Here is a 14205-nt window from a genome sequence, read left to right as displayed (position 1 = left end):
ATTTGAACCCTGGAGTGAGTCAGCCCTTATTTCTCACTCTCTCATATGTTTTGACCTGATTTGGATTATGTGTTTCTTTTGTTTTTGGAGTCTGACAAACTTGATCGACATCTACCTTTTGTATGGTGACACACAGCACCTTTAGTGCAATGTCACAGAGAAATCCTTTAGATTTATCATAAGGTTTAAATACCTTTTCTTGTGTGAACTACTGTTCCCAAGATAGTAAAGTGAAATTGACTTTACTTACCATTTCTCTTTGTAGGTCCAGCACACACTATTTTATGTGGAGTGCTGGGAGGTTACTTAGTAGCCCCTTATCCTACCTACTCATGTATCATTTTGTATGTTACCCTCCCTACTTTAAATGGCTGGTGGCAGTGGTTTAGTCTTCCTACCATTGTGCTTTTCTATCGCAGGCTGAATCCTCAGCTGCAGTATAGCACCCATGGGTGACCATTTTGTCAAAATGGCTGTGGTCTTCTTTTTTCACCGTTTTCTGTTTGTGAGGTCTTTCTTGGGTTTTACCCTGCGTGCCAAGCCAGGTTTGAGCCCTTTGGTCATTTTGCCTTTGCCGGGCTTCAGTACTGAAACCTACCTCTGGCTCCAGTGTGTCTGGAGGGCAGGAAGTGAGGGAGGTTCCCGAAACTCCCCTGTCCTTTGTCTTTAGGAATGCCTGAATTCACCCAGTCCTGATTGGCTGGCTGGAAAGCCACCCTGCTGTTTGAGTGACAGCTAGGATGTGCATGAATGGGAGAAACCTGCTTAAAAGGCGAGGGTTTTGGGACTAAAGACAGAGTCGACCACTGGGAAGGACAACCCGACGAAGAAACCGTGAACGAAGCTTGCTGCATCCTCATGGACCTTTGAATTGCCAGGCGAAGCCCTGCTGCTATGCTGAAATTCCTTTTTCCGATCCACAAGAGAAGCTCCGGAAGGGACTACTTCTTCCCTTGGGTTAGTGGTACCAACTAACCCCGAGACAAACTCGACTGGACCACCTTCCCTGACTGGCTGTACTTCTTCGCTGCTGCAGGAACCGAGTGCCAGGGGCCTAGAAATCCATAGTCAAGTGCAATTTCTGGGATATGGCCATAAACTCCAGGAGTCTCCCCATGACCCTCCAGAAGCAGGATGACCAGAGCTCGAGTCCCCTCACCAAAATGCAGGACTCAAGGAGTGAAGGAAGCCCAACCAGTATCCAAGAACCGCGGTGGTGCTGTTTACCGCGCGCTGAAACCGCAAAGTGCCGCTGACTTGAAAAGAGCACACAGCTGGCGCCGACCTCCGAATTGCTGCTGCAGGAGTCCTCTAGGCGTCCTCCCTCTTGTCCCCATGACTGAGGCCCAGGAACCCAGGATCTGCATCGCTGCAACCCGAAAGAAGACTGCTGGACCACTTTTCTTCTAAACAAAGGTACTGTTCCGACTGGAGACACTTCCCTCTGTGTCATTAGCTCTGCTCTTCTCACTTGAGACTTGCAATAGCTACTTTGCTAGAGTTGATTTCAGCTCTACCCTTCACATGTGTAACATCTTGTGACCCTACAGCGATTTTTCTTCAACAAACTCTCTAACATTGTGCAAGACTTTACTCTCTAAGAAGTGCCTCAGCTCCATAGACTGTGCTCCAATTGACTTTGAATGTCCTGGCTCCCTGCAGACTCTTCTAGTCCATTTGACTTTGATACCTACGGTCCCTCATAGGTGATAACTTTGTTTTTAACTATTATTGCTGGGAAAGGTTTTTATCTAGACTTATTGGAAGATTTAAGTGCTCACATGCTCTGAGAACCTGTTTAACCTTTTTCCTTCCCTTAACATTTCCTCAGCCCCTCTCCTCCCCGCCACCCGGTACAGCTGTACCCCTCCTCTGTGATCCTCTGTATCCCACCCCTGCAGTATATTTGTTCTGTTGTTACCTCTGAAAAACGCTCTACTATGCATCTGTACTGTTGTATACCTCTGCAAAGTGCTCCTTTATGTATCTGTATTGTTGTATACCTCTGTAAACCTCTGTAAAGCGTTCTGTTGCTTCTTGAAGCCATATCTGCGCTCAAAGGACACCATAATAATGCCAGCGACCAAGGGCTAGAGGATTAGAAGAAATTACTGCAAAGCAGTAGGCAACTGCAAAGCCGGCTGAAAATGTGTCAGGACTGCTGGGGCCAACTTGAAAATGATGTTTTGGATTTCCCTCACCTCCAGCTGGCAAAAACAGCCCAAAGTACCTGTGGGGGCATATATGTATAATGGAGTCAAAAGAATGCAGCACAGGGGTTAATAAATGCAGATTATCATGGACAGGCAGCCAGCGGGGAGTTGAAACAGTAAATGTCCACTGAAAAACTATTAATCGCTCTTTGACAGCAGGGTGCTTATTTAGAGGAAACCGGTTTACCATGAAAGGATTGAATAAAAAAAATCGAAAAGGCATATTTATCCTTCTATTAATGCAGGGTGAGCCGCCCCGCACACCTCTCAATCCCCTACCATAACTAATACCCTTGCCCCACCCCACACCTATATTTGATTAAAAACAACCCAACATTTCGAGAAAAAAAATAGGTTAAAAAATGTGGTAATTTATTCTTCGTTTTTTTTATTCAATCATTTATACAGATACGGAGGAAACCGGAGTAAAAATGTAACAAGGTGATAAGAAGCTTGCTGGATACTGCAAGAGGCTCAAGGGAGGGGCCGTGGCTGTCCGAAGAAGCATGTGCACATGTCTTCAGTGAACTCTGTTCTTCACCACCCGCTGTTATCTTCCCAACCTCACCAATGTGATTACCAGTGGTTTTGTATGCCCTCACTGGTGCCAGAACGTGGGGGCACCCTGTAATGAAGCAGTGGCTCCTGCTGATGCAGAGAACCGAGATAAATTGCAGTTGAAGCGAACACCCCCACGTCAACAAAATGGCACCTGGAGCTGAAGCAGAGCAGCCTGCGGAAGGCGTTGTGCATGGACACCGATGATGAGGACTGGGCTGGGTCCGGAAACTGCCAGGGCCCGGAACAGCGTTGCACTGGCAAGCTGCGCACTGGATGGTATGCGTTCTCCTCTTGCGCTGTTAGCTGCATCTGGTGCCAGAGCAGCCAGGGAGAAGGCAGGCCCCATGCAGGAGGCGACCGCAGCTTTGGAGCAGAGCACTGAAGGCAAGTCCCTAAACGCTCACACCAGAGAGAATACAACCCGCTAGGGAAGAAAGGCCCAAGTCGATCTTGTAAGGATAACAAGTTTAATCTCACACGCAAATGAGAGCAACAGCAAAGAACTCTGCTGCTAAGAACGTTCTGCCAAAGAGGAGTACAAGCAGAACCTTATACAGTAAAACATCGTCAGACATGATGCAATACATTTAGTAAAATCCTGAGCGGCTGGTTGGTGGGCGTCTATACATTTTAATTTTTTCATTACAGTGCAGCGGCAAGGACTCCATGCTAACTTCTATAGCTAACTAATTTTATGGTCAAATGGTTATTTAAATAGCGCTTTTGACAAAAAGACATATTTATCATAATTATCACCGAACCGAAGTCGGTACTCTTTTATCGACCTCGAAAGGATGAAAGGCTGAGTTTGCCTTGCAGGGATTCAAACCTGCAACCTGCAGATCACGCACAGATCACAGCAATGAGCGCTCTTATTGGCTATCTTATTGGCTATCTTATTGGCTAACATCCTTCAGAGGTCGGTAAACTGAGTTTCGACTGAGGTATAATAATCACAGTGCCTAGATGTTGGATGAACCAAATGGAAAGTACTGCCCTCTGCTCTAAACTTGTGTGTAAGTGTACACAGGAAAATAATAAAATAAAGCTGTCGTATTTACAAGATTTTCATGCGTAAAAAGGCCTAGAACCCGCCTTATCTGGAGGCCTGACTGCAACTGTTGGTGTTTGCACATCCTTTATGAAAAGTGGAAAGTGTTTGTTAAAATAGGATCCCTCCAGAGCCGTTGCTCCTATGTGTTCCTTGTCTCGTTTTTGCACCCAGACAAGCGTAAAGTCCATTTTTTCCACTGCTCGCCCCCGCACCACTGGCAGCACAGATGTTGTTTCCCCCGGGGCGTATTTGAATTGTTTTTGGCAGCCCCGGCGCACCTCTGCACACTCACCCCCAGTTCACAATGGATGGCCGATGAACATTGCACTGGTGCCTCCAATCCCATTGGGTCCCCACGCTTCCACTGTTGGTCTGCAGCAGCCGGCGCCTGGCCTCGTACAGGCAGCGCCAGCAGACACGGCACTCCTATGTTAGCGGCACTCGTATGCCAGTCGCTCCTTACCCGCCAGCGGATGGGGTCCACCAGGCTCCAGGACACACAGCACGTCAGCTCGGGCCTATAATAATAAATCTTTAGCCAATCCTTACTTCTAAATACAAATGTTGTGGGATAACAATGTATGCAAAAGAAAAGTGTTCAAGAAAGAATATGTCGGGATAGTTGAGCAGCTTGCTTCCCTTCCCCATGTTTTCAGCACGGGACAAGGCAGCACTTTCAAGCTTTGCACACACTCTGGCTTCTCTGCCATGAGGATACAGTTCAAAGCATAGGTATCAGGACCTTCTGTGCCAAAGTCTCTTTACCATTCAAAGTCTCTTTATTACAGAGGGCTTGACGTAACAAACAGCAACAAAGTTTCTTTCTCCCTTGGGTTTTCCACATTCACAAGTTCTCAGGTTCACTATCCACCATGGGTCTCTCTCCTTCAGGTTCGAACCCTCGTTAGCACAATATTCACAATTGGTCTCCCTCAATCGGGCTCGGACCACGATCTCCCTCATTCGGGCTAGGACCCCTTAACACAATGTTCTCAATTGGTCTCCCTCATTCGGGCTCGGACTGTGTCAAAATCGAAGGCTTTCGAGTGTGCAACGGATTTTGCTCAAACTGTCGCAGGACCACATTGATTCACTCCATTTCTCACTCTCATCTTTTACTTTAACTTTTTATCACTTTTAACTGGACACTTTACAGAGACCTTCGATTGAGCACACTTTCCTTGCGTCTTTCATCATATGCGTTACAAATCTTCCTTCTTTAGCTCTTTATACAATGTTGCCGCTTGCAACCTTAATTTCAACACAGACCGGCTTTGCATCAGTCTCCCCAACTCACCGGCTGTGTTAATCTTACTGGCACTGCTTTAATCTTGGAGCCAAGCACGGTACCACAGTAGCTGCTGTTCCGCCCCGATTAGCCATGCAGGAGGGCCCTGGGTACCTGGCACACAATGCAGGATTCTTCAGTCTTGTTTCCTGGCCTTGGAAAGCAATGGTTTTCCGCCGGATAGTTCAAGGGTACTTTCTCTACTGGTGCACCCTTCTTGGGTTGCCGTCTTTCTCCCCTCGTTCAGCTGCCGTCTGGAAAACACTGTTCCCTCGTGTGCTTTGCCTCGCTAAGAGTGTGCTCTTGTGCTCCGCCTTTTATCCTTGTGGGGAATGTAAGGAATTCATGGTGGCAACAGTAAAGATAGACACAAATGATCACAGTTCAAGGGTGTTTATTAAACTGTATAGGTAGGTTGGAAAAATGCCTAATCTAAACCTAAATCTAAGATGGGAGCAAGCTACAACCATCAAAAAATGATAAGGCAGTCCTAGTGGCATCTTGTCAAATAAAAGGGCCTATACTAAAAAAGAACTATTGCCAATCCTTACAACTAAATACAAAAATAGTGTGGGATAGGGTTCATTAAAAACATTTTTTTCACAAAATGATGAGTCAGGATGTGGATCTCCCTTACCCACATTTTGAGCACGGGACAAGGCGGGACTCCTGAGCACAGCACAGCTTTCCCAGCCCGACATTACAGTTCTGTTCTCAAGTATCAGGATCTTCAGTGGTTAAGTCTCTTTTATACAAAAAAGTCTCTTGCCTTCGAGGACCTGATGTTTTCAAAATAACCAAACAAAAAAGTTCCTTTCCATATGTACATTGGGTGATGACTTTTCACCCCTGGATTCATCTCTTCCGGGTTCAGACCCTTCTTGAATGTTAGCCTCCCTCCGCGGGGTTCACTACGGCTTTTGTTCCAAAATAGTTCATGTATTTCATTCACAAGTCTTTGGGTGATGACTTTTCACCCCGGGACCTCCCTCTTCCGGGATCAGACCCTTCTCGAATGTTAGCCTCCCTCCGTCAGGTTCACTACTGCTCTTATTCTTAAAGATTTCACTTATTGTATTCACAGGTCTTTGGGTGATGGCTTTTCACCCTTGGTTCCCCCTCTTCTGGGCTCAGACCCTTGTCGAATGTTAGCCTCCCTCTGTTGGGTTCACTAGGGCTTTTATTCACAAGTCCTAATGTCCTTTTAGACAATCCATTGTGGACATCCCTCTGTCGGGTTCACTCTTGTCAGCACAATGTTCATTGGGGCATCATACTTCGCCCCTGTTCTGCTGGCCTCCCTCCGCCGGGTTCACGTTTGCCAGCCCCACAGTTCCTTCTACTTTCTCACTATGCAGGATTAATTTCCCTTCGTTTTCAAATTACTTGTCTGTCAAAGAATTTCGACTGTACCGGGGGTTTTGTTAGACCTCTGTATGACCACTTTGACCCTTTCTTGGCGGCTTTCTGGTATCAGTAGTTTCAACAATAGGGGAATCAATCAGAGTCTCTCTCGAGTGAGCACCCAGGTGGTGCCGGACCCCTCTGCAGCCTGTTTTCCCCTGAGGTGTTAACCATTCTTTTATTTTCCCTTAATTTGCCATTCAGAACTTTCGTTCAACACAGTTCATTTTTCTTATCAGTTCTTTTTTCGACTCACTGGCTGTGATGAACCGCTTGGCTTTTCTTGTCTTTGGAGTCGAGGAAGGTACCACAGTAGCAAGTGTCTCTCCCTGTCATGGTTATCAGTGTCAGTGTAGGAGACCTCCATGTACCGTTGACATCTGCTGTAACACACGCTGGCTATTGTTTGCAGTCTTATGATTCCTTTCACAGAGGCGTCGTGGGTCTGGATCGAAAAGGGCAAGGTCGCTTCCCTCCTTGTCGCCCCTTCTGTTCTCGCTGCCTTTCTCCTCCTCTTGAACTGCCGCCCTGGGATAGCCATCTCATCATGCAGTCTGCCGTGCTTGTAGTGTGCTCTCGTGCTCCACCTTTTATACCTGTGGGGAAGGGAAAGGGCCGTCAGGTGTGTGTGGTTCTGGTGAATTGCCTGACTTTGTCTGACCCATGTGTTGGTATATGTCAGGTAAATGGCTCTGGTGTTAGCCCGTTGTCTTTTGTGTCGTGAGAAGGAGTTTGTGCCGGGAAGGGTGCGGGTGTAGTTGTCAGAGCTCTCCTCTTTGTAGGAGGGCGTCAATGTTTTGACCCGTAGTTTAGAAGATGAGGTCTTCCTACCAATGTACCTCTCTGGTTGGTATTACAAACAGAGGAGTCAATTAATTGGAAGACTGGATGTGGCACGAGACACTGGTGGCTGCAAGGAAACAATACACTGTTTATGGTAATCACACTGTATATTATAGTCTCTTGACTTAAGATTAACTGACCTGTGACAAGCACAGCTAACAGCATAAAACAGTGGAGCTAGGTGACAGTAGGTACAGGAGCTGGCTACTGAAGGTGCTCTGAAATGAGATACCCAAATAGGTTTAGTGCAAGTACAGGATATTTTGTATGTATCTCTACAGGCAAAAGGTCTTACCATGTATCCAGTCAGCATCAGCTTGAGAGTCTGTCGAGAAAGTGTGCGAGGGTTCTGGAGATCCTGAAGCAGAGATTCCCGAGGTCCAGAAAAAGTAAAATTGTATCCGACGGCAGGAGGACGCTACTAAGAAAAAGAAAAAGAAAAAGAAAAAGAAAAAAACAACCAAGGCAGTCTCTAGTCTATGAATGATTCAGAAACAGAAGTCTGGGAATTACAAGTTCCAAAAGAACAGTTCCAAGTAAGTTCACAAAGCAATTCCTTTAAACAATCCGGGTCAATTCCAGTTTGGGCAGCGAGGTGCAGAACGTAGGCAAAGGAAATCCGTAAACAGTCTGAGTTCGATTCACAGTGAGTGCAGTCAAGGAGAAGGCAAGAGAAGTCGAGGAGAAATGCAGGATCGTTACCGGTGAATCAGCAGAACAAAGGGCTTAGCAATTACAAGGTCCATGAAAGCAGCAAACAAAGTTCAGTACACAAAGCGAACATCTCTCAGGAAACAAAACGAAAGCCACCGATGCAAGTTCAGAAGCACCGGTGAATCCGCAGGAAGGTGCTTAAGAAGACGATGAAAGGTCACTACGTCCCACGTCCTTCCACGTAGGAGGCGGGTACTGGCGACGATTTAGAGGACGCCAAGGTTGCCATGCCAACTTCCAGGCACCATGTAAACAAACCCTCGGGGACCTCAGGAATCTTTGTTTCCCAGGGGCATGCGCACCAGAGAGAGTCCTAAAACGCTGTTAATAAGGATGTGTATAGCGTAGAACGTTTACATCCCATTCAAAATCAGGGGTTTCTCTGCTGCCCAAGGTACTATTATTTCCTTAGGGATTATTTGTTTATCATTTAAAATATATATCCGCCATTCGCGTGTTACCGCTGCTGGAGCACAACCTTTTTTTACTCTTCTTTTTTTGTCTACCATATTTCAATATACCTCTTGAGTTTCTACTCAATTGAGGTAAACAAAGTGATGGATAACAGATGAACATCTTGAACATCTTGAACGGCTAATTGGAAAGCCGTCAATGCTACAATCTACTTTGAATGCCCCCTCTGAAAAAACGGGAGAGGATGAAGCTGAAGTAATAATACAAAAAAAGAAGAAATTAGTCCGCACTGAACTCCACGGAAAACTAATGCTTGAATACTTACAGGCAGGGGTGATCCCAGAGAGGCTTCAAGTCTGAAACATCCCAAGGGTTTTCATAGATAACCCCAAGTTCATGCTACATTTCAGTGGGGTGGGAAATAGTTGCAGTAGGGAATGGATTATTCTAGTAATAGAGACAGCAGAAGAGGAGGGGAAGAAACAAGGTAAAGAACTGGAAGCCATGGAAAAGAAACTAGCAGAAGATCTGGTTACCAAAGATGTAAAACTTCTTTTAGAGAAAATTAACGAAGAGACACAGAAGTTTTGTGAGTTCAATTTACAGAAAAAGGTTTGGAAATTGAAGAAGGACATCGAATCTTACAAGGAGGAGCACACGTATGCATATCTGAAGGAAGATTATTACCAAAACCAGAATAAGGGATATACGCAAAAGTTCCCACAAAATCAAAGGAAAAAATATGTAACTTTCTCAAACACTTTGAACACAACCAACGGAAGTGACTCAGGAATTGGAAGAGATGAAGAGCCATCTACATCTGGAGCTTTTCCACAACAGTCTTTTCGGGCCCGTGGGGCCACGAGGCAGACCCAGAAGAACCAGACCACCCCAAGAAGACGGGGTACAGACATGGCAGTGGAGAGAACGCTAGGAGGAGACTTGGTAGCTCCCATTTTCAATCTAACCAATCATGAAATTACATCTATTGAAAAACAAGTACTCTCCAAAGGGCTTAGCTTCGTTCCTATGAAAAAAGCTGACACCTTGCAAACAGAAGCCGAACTAAAAAGGTTCTTTAGAACAGTAAGATTATACTTCTTCAGGGAACCAAATGTTTTTAACAATGGGAAAGAAAGAACAGAAAGCACCACAGGCTTTAAACTCCCATCAACATTCATGCCTCCAGCAGCGATGATCAGCCCGAGATAAATGCCTTTAAAAATAAAGTACTCAATGAGGTAAAGAACATCATCAGAACAAAAAACTATACCAGGGACAACATGACGAAAGCGGAACGATAAGCCATCAAACATCTAGATGTAGCTACCAACTTCTTGATTAAACCCTTCAATAAAGTCAGGGGCATTGTGATTTGGGGCATAGATGAGTATCGAAGAGAAGCAATGAAACTGCTAGACAATAGAAATCACTACAGATTACTTGACATCAATCCAACTAAAAGACTTCAAGAAGAGATTGATAGTCTCACGGCACATGCAACAAGAGTAGGCTGGCTGGACGAGGATGAACGACGGTTTCTAAATAAACCCCATCCCACTTTGGCTGCGTTTTACATCCTGCCCAAGATGCATAAGAACAAAAAATGTCCACCTGGCAAGCCCATCGTCTCAGCGATTGGCTCTATTTTAGAACCATTATCACAATACACAGACTTCTTCTTGTACCCTTTTGTAAAATAAAAGGAGTCGTACGTAAGGGATAGTAAGGGCATGATTAACATCCTTAACAACTTGGAGGTAGGAGCAACTGATTTCCTGGTCAGTTTTGAAGTAGAAGCTCTCTACACCAGTATACCCCAAACTGCAAATCTGGAAGTGTTGAAGAAATACTTGGACCAAAGACCAGATCCAACAGGTTGTGTTCCATCTGCATTTATACTTGAATGCGCAAGACTGTCACTCACCAAATTTTTTTTCCTGTTTGAAACAAAACTCTATCGCCAGATACATGGAACAAGTATGGGTGCGATCTTCGCACCTGACATTGCGCACCACTATATGGACAATTTTGAGGCAATCTTCATTTTTGACGACAACAATCCATATAAACACCACATGAAGACCTGGAATCGTTACATTGATAATATTTTCACTATCTGGATTGGAACAAGACAAGCTCTAGATGAATTTAAAGAATGGTTGAATAGTCAAGATCCGTTTTTGAAATTCACGATGGAAGTAGATGACCAGACACTACCATTCCCCGATCTGATGATTAAGAAAGCCAGTTTAGGTAAATTAGAAACTGTACTCTTCCGGCAACCGACCGACAAGAATACACTTTTACATTTTGAGAGTTACCATCCAAACCCTTTGAAACTCAATTTACCTTACGGTCAATATCTCCGAATCCGAAGGAATTGTTCAAACATACAACAATTCGATGAACATGCACATGATCTAACCAATCGGCTGAAACAACAAGGCTACCCTAATAAATGTATCAGAAATGCCAGAAAAAAGAGCAAGAAACGTCAGACGGGAACTCTGCCTAACCAAAAACACCAAAGACACAGAGGCAGAAAAAATAACATGTGTCACCACATATAGCCCAATAAGCTCTGCAATCGAAAAAATGAAAATACTCAAACATTGGCCTCTGGTGAATACACCTGAGATTCACCCTCCCAAACCAGGATTTGCATTTAAGAAGACCAACAATCTTAAACAGATGTTAGTGCATACATATAAAGAGGAAGAGAAAATAAAACCAAACCACACCACATTGTGTACTTTTCCACCTGTGATAGGACATCATAAATGTGGCAGTGTTCTGTTTGTGATTTGTCAACTAACGCGAAAAGTATAGAACTAAAAACGATCATGTGGAAATTGAATGAGTTCACGAATTGCAAGACTGTGTGGTCGATTTACGGTATTAGATGCCCGTGCAATCTCTGGTGCATAGGGAAGACGAAGAGACCAGTGCGGCAACGCATATGTGAACATTGCTCGTGCCTGAAAAACAATGTACCTGATAAACCACTTGTTGACCATTATCGCAAAAAAAACACACATATACTGACTTCAAATGGTATGTGATTCAAACTATAAAAGCGAAAACCCGAGGTGGTGACAGGGACCTTGAATTAAAAAGATTAGAACAGAAATGGATCCAGAGAACGGATAGTGTAAACAATGGTCTGAATTCAGCAATAGAGTGGAGCCTGTTCTTTTAAATTAATTTACAAAGTTAATAATGTTTAAAACAATCAGGGCATGTGTTTCTCCAGTTTTCTCTATTTGGATGTATGAGAAAAGGAACAGTTGTATTTGTTTACACATAATAGTAATACTGTGGTTGATGCGAAATGTAATTGAGATAGCAACGAAACAAGAACCATCATGTTTTGTATAACAAGAGTCATCTGTAGAAACATTTATCTGTATAAGAAATAATTGTGCCATATAATGTTTTTTGGTAAGTGAAAAATTGCCATGTGTATTGTTGATGGGTGCTTGATCATGCTGAAACATCAAAGATGAATGTTTGCAGGAATGTGGCTTTTAATAAGATTGGGTGTTGTTTAAAAGATGAGATCAATGAAAATGACAAACAAAAAGAACTAAGCAAGTCACAAGCACAATATTATTACATCCTGTCTCAATTGTGCGTATTGAGCAATCCAAATGTGTAAAGAAAGATTAACATTTTGTCGGTGGCATGTGCTATGTCATGCGAGTGAAAACAAATAGACATCTGATAGTCCCAAGATGGACTACACATGTAGGGAGAGTCCTACACTCATAGCCCCGCTTTCATGGCCTCGAATATACAGGGAAAAACCAGCCCTATAACATGAAAAGAACTGCATCACCCTGATTAAGGATCTTTAACTAGGAGATTGCATATAATGAAGGTATTCTGCCTCACTCATATCTTATCAACAAAAAGAAATGTATAGTAAACCGAGGTGAAGGACCACGCTCAAATGAGGGGGAGGTGCGCTTTATGGTGACTAATGATGAATAAATATGAATGAAATAAATAGAAAATAACTTCTTTTGTGTTAGCCATGTACCAGAATTTACATCAGACTCCCATTGAGGGACAAGTATCTGAATCAGTCCTCTGTCTATGTCCATGCTGCATACCACCGAAAGGTGACGGTCCCTTTAAGAGAGACTACCGGAAAACACGAGTTAGCAAACCTGGGAACAGTTGGGAGCTGTTAATGAAAGTGTCGCATATCAAATCAGTGCGAGATCCAAAGGAAGAAATAAACGGGTAAGTGAATGAGGTACGCAAGGCCTGTGAGGGAAAGGGTTGTTTACCCAAGAACCGGCAGTGCATTACACTAGCACGTCAAAATATACAGGGTAGAGATTTAATAAAGGTTGGTGCTCCAGTCGCGGTAACACGCCCACGGTGCCCAATTGCCCTAGAATGATATACAAACAATCCTGAAGGGGGGAAAGAGGGAAAGGGTTGGTTACCCCAGTACCCTAGTACCGGCAGTGTCTCATTCGACTGTGTTAGCATGCGAATGAAGACAAAACAAGAAGAGTAAAAAAAGGTTGTGCCCCAGCCATGGTAACATGCGAATGGCGGATATATATTTTAAATGATAAACAAATAATCCCATAGGAAATAATAGTACCTTGGGCAGCAGAGAAACCCCTGCTTTTGAAATAAATGTTAAATGGATTTGAGAACACATATGAAAACTGTATACATCGGTTGATCGGAAAGTAAATGCAGGTGTGGCTTGCTCCACAGGTATTCCATTCGAAGGGAAACTTCCTGATTAACAATGACCCATGTGATGGGTGTACCTCCATTACTCGAGTAAGGTAGGGAGTCTTACCCATGAATAAAGAAATATGAAATTATATACATCATAAAAATCATAAAAATGATGTATGGGTTATAACAAACACCCTATATGTTTATTTGATAGTGACACATTTCTATTCAGCTAATGAATGTTGATGATCTTCAGTCCCTATTCAAGTCTACTCAAACAAGGTTAGTAGACCAACACCTCCTTTGAACTATGTCATCTGACATATCAGTTTATTGAGTCCACTTATTTAGTTTTATTGTTTTTATATTTTATAGATACACAATGAAATAAGGGTTAGAAGACCAACTAGTTACATACAATCCAACTCATCACTTGTCCTGAAGAAGGCCTTTAAAACAACATTGAAGAACCCACCTCAGGATGGAGTTCATTCTGTAAATATATAGGCCGAAACGCGTCGACATATCATCCTGATGAAATGTTATTATTTTTCTGAGCAAAGACTATTTGGTATAAAAAGTGGAGAATTATTGTCAGTTTTGAAAATGGTATAATAGTTTTTCAATTTGATGGCAAATTAAGAAAGCCAGCAATGAGATAACTCGAGAAAAGAGAAAAAAAAGAAAAAAGTGTTCTGTTTATTTCTTATTTATTGAATTAATTGTGAAAGACAAATAAATGTATTATTTTTCTAAATCTGGGCGATGTATGGTCACATAGTTTGTTTAATATAACAAAAATGTGTATCAAAGGTGGTGTGTACTGAGTTGAAAAACAGGAGACTGGGGTAGTTTGTGTTTTTTACATGGTTTCACCAGAGACACATGGAAGACGGATTGAACTTTCCATTTAGTTGGGAGGTCAAGTCGTATCGCAACAGGGTTGATGGTTTCCAACATGTTGTAAGCACCTACAAACCTAGGTAGCAGAGAATTGCGTCCCG

Source organism: Ambystoma mexicanum, chromosome 12 (assembly GCF_040938575.1).
Source record: "Ambystoma mexicanum isolate Mex_15411 chromosome 12, UKY_AmexF1_1, whole genome shotgun sequence".
NCBI lineage: Eukaryota > Metazoa > Chordata > Amphibia > Caudata > Ambystomatidae > Ambystoma > Ambystoma mexicanum.
This window is presented reverse-complemented; position numbering follows the sequence as displayed.